General features: G+C 44.9%; 1 pseudogene; it reads right to left on the reverse strand.

Annotated features, from left to right (window-relative positions):
• Window positions 1–1,365: 1,365 nt before the first annotated feature.
• On the reverse strand, window positions 1,366–4,759 carry LOC110326073 (annotated as a pseudogene).
• Between the last annotated feature and the right edge of the window lie 5,269 nt (window positions 4,760–10,028).

A 10,028-nucleotide genomic window follows, 5' to 3' on the forward strand; every position in this document is an offset into this window, starting at 1 on the left:
CCACATGGTTTTAGTGCAGAATTCTATCAGACCTTCAAAGAAGACCTAATACCAATACTTCTCAAACTATTTCATAAAATAGAAACAGAAGGAACACTACCCAATACATTCTATGAAGCTACAGTACACTGATACCTAAACCACACAAAGACCAAACAAATAAAGATAATTTCAGACCAATTTCCTTCATGAATATTGATGCAAAAATACTCAATAAAATTTTTGCAATCAGTATTCAAGAACACATTGAAATAATCATCCATTCATGATCAAGTAGGTTTCATCCCAGGGATGCAGGGATGGTTCAATATACAGAAATCCATCAACATAATCCACTATATAAACAAACTCAAAGGAAAAAAACACATAATTATGTCATTAGATGCTGAAAAAGCCTTTGACAAAATACAAAACCACTTCATGCTAAATGCATTGGAGAGATCAGGAATTCAAGGTTCATACCTAAATAAAATAAAAGCAACATACAGCAAGTCAATAGCCAACATCAAACTAAATGGAGAGAAACTTGAAGCAATCCCACTAAAATTTGGGACAAGACAAGGTTGCCCACTCTCCCCCTATCTATTTAATATAGTACTTGAAGTCCTAGTCAGAGCAATTAGGCAACAAAGGGAGATCAAAAGGATACAAATTGGAAAGGAGGAAGCCAAGATTTCACTGTTTGCTGATGATATGATGGTATACATAAGTGACCCAAAAATTCCACAGGAGAAGTCCTACAGCTGATAAACAGCTTCAGCAAAGTGGTTGGATACAAAACTAACTCAAATAAATCAGTAGCCTTCCTCTACTCAAAGGATAAATGGGCTGAGAAAGAAATTAGGGAAACAACACCCTGTTTACAATAGTCACAAATAATATGAAGTATCTTGGTGTGACGCTAAGTAAGTGAAAGATCTGTCAGGTAAGTGACAAGAACTTCAAGTCTCTGAAGAAAGAAATTGAAGAAGACCTAAGAAGATGGAAAGGTCTCCCGTTCTCATGGATTGGCAGGATTAATATAGTAAAAATGGCCATCCTGTCGAAAGCAATCTACAGATTCAATGCCAATCCCCATCAAAATTCCAAATCAATTCTTCACAGAGATAGAAAGAGCAATTCTCAAATCTATCTGGAACAACAACAACAACAACAACAACAAAACCAAAATAGCAAAAACCATTCTCAACCATAAAAGACCTTCTAGGGAAGTCACCATCCCTGACCTCAAGTTACACTACAGAGCAATAGTGAGAAAACCAACAACTTGTCATGGTACTGGGACAGAGACAGGTAAGGATAAAGATCAGGTAAAGATCAATGGAATAAAACTGATCTCCCAGAAATGAACCCACACATCTTCGGTCACTTGATCTTCGACAAAGGAGCCAAAGCCATCTAGTGGGAAAAAAAAAGACAACATTTTTCAACAAATGGTGTTGGTTCGACTGGTGGTCAGCATGTACAAGAATTCGAATTGATCCATTCTTATCTCCTTGTACTAAGCTCAAGTCCAAGTAGATCAAGGACCTCCACATAAAGACAGATACGGTGAATCTAATGGAAGAGAAAGTGGGAAAGAACCTCAAACACATTGGCACAGGGGAAATTTTCCTGAACAGAACACTAATGGCTTATGCTCTGAGATCAAGAATTGACAAATGGGACCTCATAAGACTGCCAAGCTTCTGTAAGGCAAAGGACACTGTTAATAGGACAAAACAGCATCCAACAGATTGGGAAAAGATCTTTACCAACCCTACATCCGATAGAGGGCTAACATTCAAAATATATAAAGAACTCAAGAAATTAGACTCCAGAGAACCAAATAACCCTATTAAAAATGGGGTCAGAGCTAAACAGAATTCTCAACTGAGGAATCTCAAATGGCTGAGAAACACTTAAAGAAATGTTCAACATCTTTAGTCATCAGGAAAATGCAAATCAAAACGAACCTGAGATTCCACCTTACACCTGTCAGAATGGCTAAGATAAAAAACTCAAGTGACAGCAGATGCTGTCAAGGATGTGGAGAAAAAGGAACACTCCTCCATTGCTGGTGGGATTGTAAACTGGTACAACCACTCCAGAAATCAGTCTGGTGGTTCCTCAGAAAATTGTAAATAGTTCTACCTAAGAACCCATCTATACCATTCCTGGGCATATACCTAGAAGATGCTCTAACATGTAATAAGGACACATGCTCCACTATGTTCATAGCAGCTTTATAATAGCCAGAAGCTGGAAACAACCCAGATGTCCCTCAACAGAGGAGTGGATATAAAAAATGTGGTACATTTACACAATAGAGTACTACTCAGCTATTAAAAACAATGACTCCCTATACAGAGAAACCCTGTCTCGATAAAACAAAACAAAACAAAACAAAACAAAAAACAAAAAAAAACAAAAATAAAACAATGACTCCATGAAATTTGCAGGCAAATGTTGGATGGCCCTTGAAAATATCATCCTGAGTGAGGTAACCCAGTCACAAAAAACACACACATGGTATGTACTCACTGAGAAGTGGATATTAGTCAAAAGAAGCTCAGAATACCCACTCACAGACCATATGAAACCCAAGAAGAAAGAAGACCACTTTGTGGATGGTATAGTTCTATTCAGAAGGGGGACAAAAATAATCTTGGAAAGAAGAGGGAGAGAGGGATCTTGGGAGGGAGAGAATAGGGGGAGGGAAAAGGGGGGCTGGTTCAGATATGGGAGGAGATGGGGGAGAAGTACAGAGGTTCAGGAATTTGAAAGGAGGTGTGTAGCAGTGGAAGAGGAGGAACTGGGGGGCAGCCACTAGAAAGTCCCAAATGCCAGGGACCCAAGAGGTTCCCAGAACCCAACAGGGAGGAAATGAGCTGAAATATCCAAAAAGGGGAGCTAGAACCTGTGGAGACCATACCCAGTGGACAGGCACGGCCCCTGGTTGAGGGATGGGGCCACCCACCCACCTTAAATATGTTAATCCAGAATTCCTCCTGTCAAGAGGAAATGCAGGGACAAAGAGTAGAGCAGAGACTAAAGGAAAGGCTATCCAGAGACTGCCCCACCATCCGCACAAACCAAACCCAGGCACCATTGCTGGTGCCAAGAAGCGCTTGCTGACAGGAGCCTGGTATAGCTGTCCTCTGAGAGGCTCTGCCAGAGCCTGACCAATACAGATGCAGATGCTCGCAGCCAACCATTGGACTGAGCACTGGGACCCCAATGGAGGAGTTAGGCAAGGACTGAAGGAGCTGAAGAGGTTTGTAACCCCATAGGAAGAACAACAATATCAAGCAACCAGACCACCAAACGTTCCCAGGGACTAAACCACCAACCAAAGAGTACACGATGGGGGGGGGGGGACCATGGCTCCAGCTGCATATGTAGCAGAGGATTACCTTATTGGGCATCACTGGGAGGGTAGTCCCTTGGTCCTGTGGAGGGTCAATTTATCCAGGGTAGGGGAATGCTAAGGGCGCCGAGACAGGAGTGAGTGGGTGGGAGAGCACTCTTCATAGAGGTGGGGGGGGGGGGCGGATAGGGAGTTTGTGGGGAAACTGGGAAGGGGGATAACATTTGAAATGTCAATAAATAAATAAATAAAGTAACCAATAAAAAAATTTAAAAATTATTTTAAAAATATTATGTCATTATGTAATATGTAATTCATGTAATACACAAGGAATAGAGTGTGGTTCCACACTGCTAGCAGGAATCCAGAAAGGATGCTATTGAACAGAGTGTGGTCTCCAAACCCCCCCCCCCCCCCCCCCCCCCAGCCAAGCCAGCCTAGAGAAGATGCAAGTCCACCTGAAGCAGAAAAGACCCACCACACAACCTGGATCTAACTTTCCTCAAGGCATGCTATTGGGACTTTGATTTTTTTTTTTCTCTTCAGTTTTTGTGGTTTTATTTAAACACAAAACATGCATGCAAGCCGTGTATTCATTTTCTTTGCTGCATAGCCTGGCGCTGGGATTGGCGACTCTCAAGGCCAGCTGTACTGCTCTCTCTCTGATGGCTTTGCTTTTCGGGTCTTAGAGGGAGCATCGTGAGCAATCTCAGCACAGGAGGGTGTGTCCCATCTTAGTTAGGGTTGTGCTGCTGTGAACAGGCACCATGACCAAGGCAACTCTCATACGGACAACATTGCATTGGGGCTGGCTTACAGGTTCAGAGGTTCAGTCCGTTATCATCAAGGCAGGAACAGGGCAGCGTCCAGGCAGGCATGGTGCAGGAGGAGCTGAGAGTTCTACGTCTTCATCTGAAGGCTGCTAGTGGAAGACTGACTTCCAGGTAGCTAGGATGAGGGTTTTATAGCCCATGCCCACAGTGACACACCTACTCCAACAAGGCCACACCCACCCAACAAGGCCACACCCACACCAGCAAGGCCACACCCACACCAGCAAGGCCACACCCACACCAACAAGGCCACACCTTCTAATAGTGTCACTCCCTAGGCCAAGCATATAGAAACCATCACATTATACAACAGCAGCACTTCCAGCTCCTTGATGTTGTAGACTAGAAACTTCTGGAATCTGCTGGGCCAAACATGCTTGGTTTTCTTGTTGCTCCTATAACCAGTGTTGGGCATCAGGATCTGGCCCTTGAATCTTCTCTGAACCCTGTTGTCGATATTTCTGAGTTTCTGCCAATTTCGCTTCATTTTGACATGTGGGTCTGGCTGGCGCCTGATGAACTTCTTGGTCTTCTTTTTGATGCTTTTGGGCTTCACCAGAGGCCAGAGGGCAGCCATGATACCACAAAACAGATGGCAGCCACCTCTCAGGCAGCACCAAGCAGGACCATGATGGTTTTATAGATCATTGCTTCTTAAACTTTTTTTTCAAACACTACCACTTATCACAGAGAAAACTTTTATATAAATGTTGAGGCTTAATTTTTGCTATGTATTGTAATGCTAAGCACAGGCCCCCAAGACCTGGTTGTCCAAGAGATGAGAGAGTCTGCACTTAGACCCAAGTGACGCTATGGGACCTTGCCCCTAAGTTATTCCTGATTGGTGAATAAAGATGCCAGCAACCAATAGTTGGACAGAAGAGACATAGGCAGAGTTTAGTGCTCCTGGGCTTGAGGTTGGGGAGAATCATGAGGGGGAGGAGAAGGTGGGACAGGAGGAAGCCACCATGGGTTACATGATTCATAAAATAATGGCCATGTGGGTTGGCTAACTGGAGTTAAGAGCAGCTCAGATGAAACATGGCAAATTATATAATGGTATTATTGGCTGGGAAATAGACATAACAGCATAGAGGATAGATATCTGCCCAGCTCTTGTGCTGATTAAGGCTTATTAGAAATATAAAGGCTATGTGTATATTTTATCTGTGAACTAAATGGTCAAAGGTGGGGTACAAACCCCAGATTGGGATTAAATATTTCTATAACATGCAATCATATAAGATTTTATATCAACGAGAGTGTATATTCATGTTTTATAACAGTGATACTTTTGTGGGCATCTTCTACATTAGTAGGGTCTTTAACTATTTCAATAACTGTCACATAATATATGCATCTTAATTTATTTAATAAATTCCATATTTTAAGTTTTTCCTAATTCTATCTTTTATAAAGAACACTATGGTAATTGACTGTACACTTTCTTAAAAATTTCTCCTCTCAAACAATACATCCCAAGCCAGTTTCCCCTCCCTCCACTCCTCCCAGCTCCGCCCCACCCCCTTCCTCTCCCCCAGATCCACTCCTTCTCCATTTTCCTTCAGAAAAGAGCAGGCCTGCCAGAGATATCAACCAACACAAGTGACCCCCTTGTCAAGTTGACACACAAATACATCCCTTTTAAGCCATAACCTTTTTCTTATTCACCCCCAAGATCTCGCATTAAAAACATAAATAACATTCCCCAGTCTTTATAAATTCAAGCACATTAAAATTTCAGTCTCTTTAAAATATCCAACCTCCCTTAAAATCCAAAATCTCTTTGAAAAGTTCAAAGTCTTTCAATGTGGGCTCCTGTAAAAATCAAATTTAAATTAAATACTTTCTTCAAGGGGGAAGGACCAGGGTAGTCACAATCTGAACAAAGCGAACCCAAACTCTAAGAGTATAAATAACTCAATGTCCAATATCTGGGATTCACTCACTATATTCTGGGCTCCTCCAATGGGTTTGGGTCTGCCGTCTGTAGCACACACAACTTGTCTTCTAGGCTCTGGCTGGCTCCACTCCACTGCTACTGCTGTTCTTGATGGTCATCCCATGGTATTGGCATCTCCAAAGCACTGGGGTCTGTTGCTGCAACTGGGCTGCACTTTCACCAATGGCCTCTCATAGGCTCTCTTCATAGTGCCAACCCTCTATTTCTTTGCATGACCCCTTCAATCCTGCACCTTCACCAATGGCCTCTCCTGGCCTCTCACAGTGCCAAGCCTCAGCTGCTCTCCATGACCCCTTCATGCCTTCAAAATCAGTACCACCTGAATGACTCTTACACATCACAAGGTGAGCCACCAACACAAGGTACAACGGTGGCCACCTCTGGAACACAGCTTTTCTGTGTTCTCAGGAAACACTTCCCAGAAAATTTCACCTTTGTTGGTCTTCTCTAAGTTGCCACTAATTTCTTAGCTCCAGCTGACCAGCATCAAGTCCCAGGAACACACAGATTTCAGTTCAGTGGTGCGGGTTTCTTGTTAATTATAACTGCAGCTGTCTCTTCGTTCTCAGCTGACCAGAATGACAGAATCTTAATTCAAAACAGCAAACAGCTGTGATAGGCTCTGAACATCCCTCTGGAACTTCACAAGCCAATCTTCCATCTTTTGCATGCCTCAATACTCAATGGTTCTTCTAGCCCAAAGTTCCAAAGTCCTTCCACAATCCTTCCCAAAACAGGGTTAGGTCTGTCAACAATTCCTCACCCCGCATTGACACCAACTTATCTGAGTTAGGGCTTCTATTGCTACAATGAAACACCATGACCAAAAATCAAGTTGGGAGGCAAAGGTGTATTTGGCTTACACTTCCATGTTACTGTTCATCATGGAAGGAAGCCAGGACAGGAACGCAAACGGGGCAGGATCGCAGAGGCAGGGGCTGATGCAGTGGCTACCCATTCAAGCCACTTTGCACACTTATTGGGAAAAAAATATGCGGAGTAAAATTTGTGTTAAACTCCTCTTGGAGTTTAGGTCAAAAGAGGAAAACATTTCAGTTAAAACCTCATTGTGTTTAGTAAAACATAAGTTTGAGGGGCTTCCAGGAACGATGAATGTAATCATTTTGCCAAAAGCTCTTGAAACAAGCAGCCAGCGCGCCCCCTGGTGGTGATAAGTAATAAGGGGGGATTAATTCGAAGTTCCTAAAACAAACCATGCTCCATTCCAGATTTAAGGTCTCAACCCACCCATCTAAGATTGCCGTTTTGAAAGCACGTGTTCTTCACCATTACAAACAAGGCACAAAAGAGGGGCTGGTGAGATGGCTCCTCAGCGGGTAAGAGCGCTGACTGCTCTTCCAAAGGTACTGAGTTCAGCAACCACATGGTGGCACACAGCCATCTATAACTAGATCTGACGCCCTCTTCTGGTGAGTCTGAAGACAGCTCCAGTGTACTTACACATAATAATAAATAAATCTTGTTTTTTTAAAAAAAAGGCACAAAGGATCATTTAGCAGCCACCCGTGTGCCCTCTCTTCCGCCACCCTCCTCTCTGGTGCTAGAGCCTTCAGCAGTGCATGGGGTTTTATTCTTTCTGGAATCGTCCTTTCTCTTCATCATGCCTGTTTACCTAAAAGGCATATGTGGTGCTGGAGAGATGTCTCATCGTTTAAGAGCACTGGCTGCTGGCTGCTCTTCCAGAGAATCTGAGTTCAATTCCCAGCATCCACATGACTGCTCACAATGATTGTGAACCCCACATCCAGAGGATCCTACTCCCTAGTCTTTCTTTTAGATTTATATATTTATTATAGATACACCAGAAGAGGGCATCGGATCCCATTACAGAAGGTTATGAGCCACCGTGTGGTTGCTGGGATTTGAACTCAGGACCTCTGGAAGAGCAGTCAGTGCTCTCAACCACTAAGCCATCTCTTCAGCTCCCTACTCCCTTTACTGTCTTCTGCAAGCATCGGGCACAAATGTCACACACATACATACATACAGGCAATGCACCCATAGACATAAAAACGAAAATAAAATAAAGAAGAAGACAGTTCTATCATCGTATCTATTTTTCTACATAGGAGTGTGCCATCACTGAAGTTGATGGAGTCACTAACAAGTTTATCCTGAGCGCATCTTGGAACCCGGTGGCAAAGAGGCCTCAGCTATGATTATGACTTCGTGCTCCAACTTCATCCTCTCGTACAGACTCAGAGTCAGGAGTTACTGGCAACCATCCCAGGTCATGTGATGGGGTGCGGAAGACAGATTCCAGGGGGGAGCAGTTAGGACTAAGGGTTTCTCAGAAAAGGTGGGGGGGGGCGGGGGGCGTGGAGTCTGAGAGAAAGGAATATAGATCGATGAGGAAGGGGCGATACTGTTCCTCTAAGTCATTGCCCTGGGCTCCAGGAGGGATCTGTGGCTCAGATGACAGACAATCAAAGACTGGGACCTGAGTTGAGTCTGGGCTGTGGTGAGACCAAAAGTTGGCGATGGATGTAATTGGATGAGGGAGGTTAGGGAAACTGGATATATCGCTCGGGAGGCATAGCGATAGCAACAGAGGGGAACAAACGAGGGGTAATAGATCCAGAACACGAAATGGGTTAAATACGTATGGGGTCACGGTGTGGAGGTAGATGAGATGAACTCAGACCTGCCTGAGGTTGGAGGAGGAGGAGGAGGAGGAATCCGGAAGAGGTGGGGCAGATGGGAAAGGTTGTAGAACAGGGGAAGGGAGCCCTGTAAAGGGTCCTCGGTTTCTGAAAGCCGCAGGACAGGCAGTGTGGAGGCCAGAGGATGGAGCCCAGCTGCAAAGCCGGAGCAGACACAATCTGCTCCGGCCGCCCACCGGCGCTGCCAAGGCCCAAACAGAGCAGGGAGCAGTGGCCCCACCGCACCCAATCTGTCACACACACACACACACCCCGGGCAGTGGGGCGGGAGTTCCAGCACCCGGGATCATGTCTAGGTCCCCGGGATCTTGCCATGTGAAGCGGGACTGGGGCTGGGGACCCAGCTAAGGTTAGGGAAAGACCCTCTGGGGTAGAGCCCAGGGAGGAAAAGGTATGGGGGTTGGGGGGCAGGGTGTGTGGCTCCAAGAGTGGATTGGTAATACTGATAATTCCTGTCTGGAGGGGAATGATGTGCAGAAAACCAGCTAACAACAACACGTAGAAGGTGCCACTTACTGGCAAGTCCGGGAAAAGAGCAGAATTTGAGACAGGGTTTCTCTGTGCAACCCTGGCTGTCCTGGAACTCACTCTGTAGACCAGGCTGGTCTCAAACTCAAGAGATCCTCCTGCCTCTGCCTCCCGAGTTCTGGGATTAAAGGCGTGCGCCAGCACCACCTGGCTTATATTCTCCCTCTTAGAATGCATCCTGATGAATCGGGAACAATTGTGATCCTCAGAAGTTGAAGGCTAATTTTTTTCTCAAAGTGCTTGACCACGAAATGACCAAACAAGTGGAGAAAACCGGCCAGAGCGTGACATCCTCCTCCGTGACACATGGTTTTACGCACATGCCGGAGATCGTGGATGTGTTGGAGATCATGGCACCTCTGCGTGTGGTTGTGTCTCAACTTGGGTGTGTGTCCTGTGTGCCCTTGTGTCTTTCTGGTTTTGCCTTGTTTATTTCGGAGACAGGATTTCACTCTGCAACTCTGGCTGGCCTGAAACTTGGGAAGTAGACCAGGCTGGTCTCTAACTCACTGAGAACTCCTTGCCTCTGCCTCCTGAGAGCCGAGAATAAGGTATGCACCTCCAGACCTGGCATGAGGCTCCAGCTGAACAATGACTTGTTGGACTTTGGGGGTTGGGGGTGGGGCAACAGTATACTTTTTTTTTTTTTTTTTTTTTTTTTTTTGGTTTTT

Source organism: Mus pahari, chromosome 9, assembly GCF_900095145.1.
Source record: "Mus pahari chromosome 9, PAHARI_EIJ_v1.1, whole genome shotgun sequence".
In the NCBI taxonomy this organism is placed as follows: domain Eukaryota; kingdom Metazoa; phylum Chordata; class Mammalia; order Rodentia; family Muridae; genus Mus; species Mus pahari.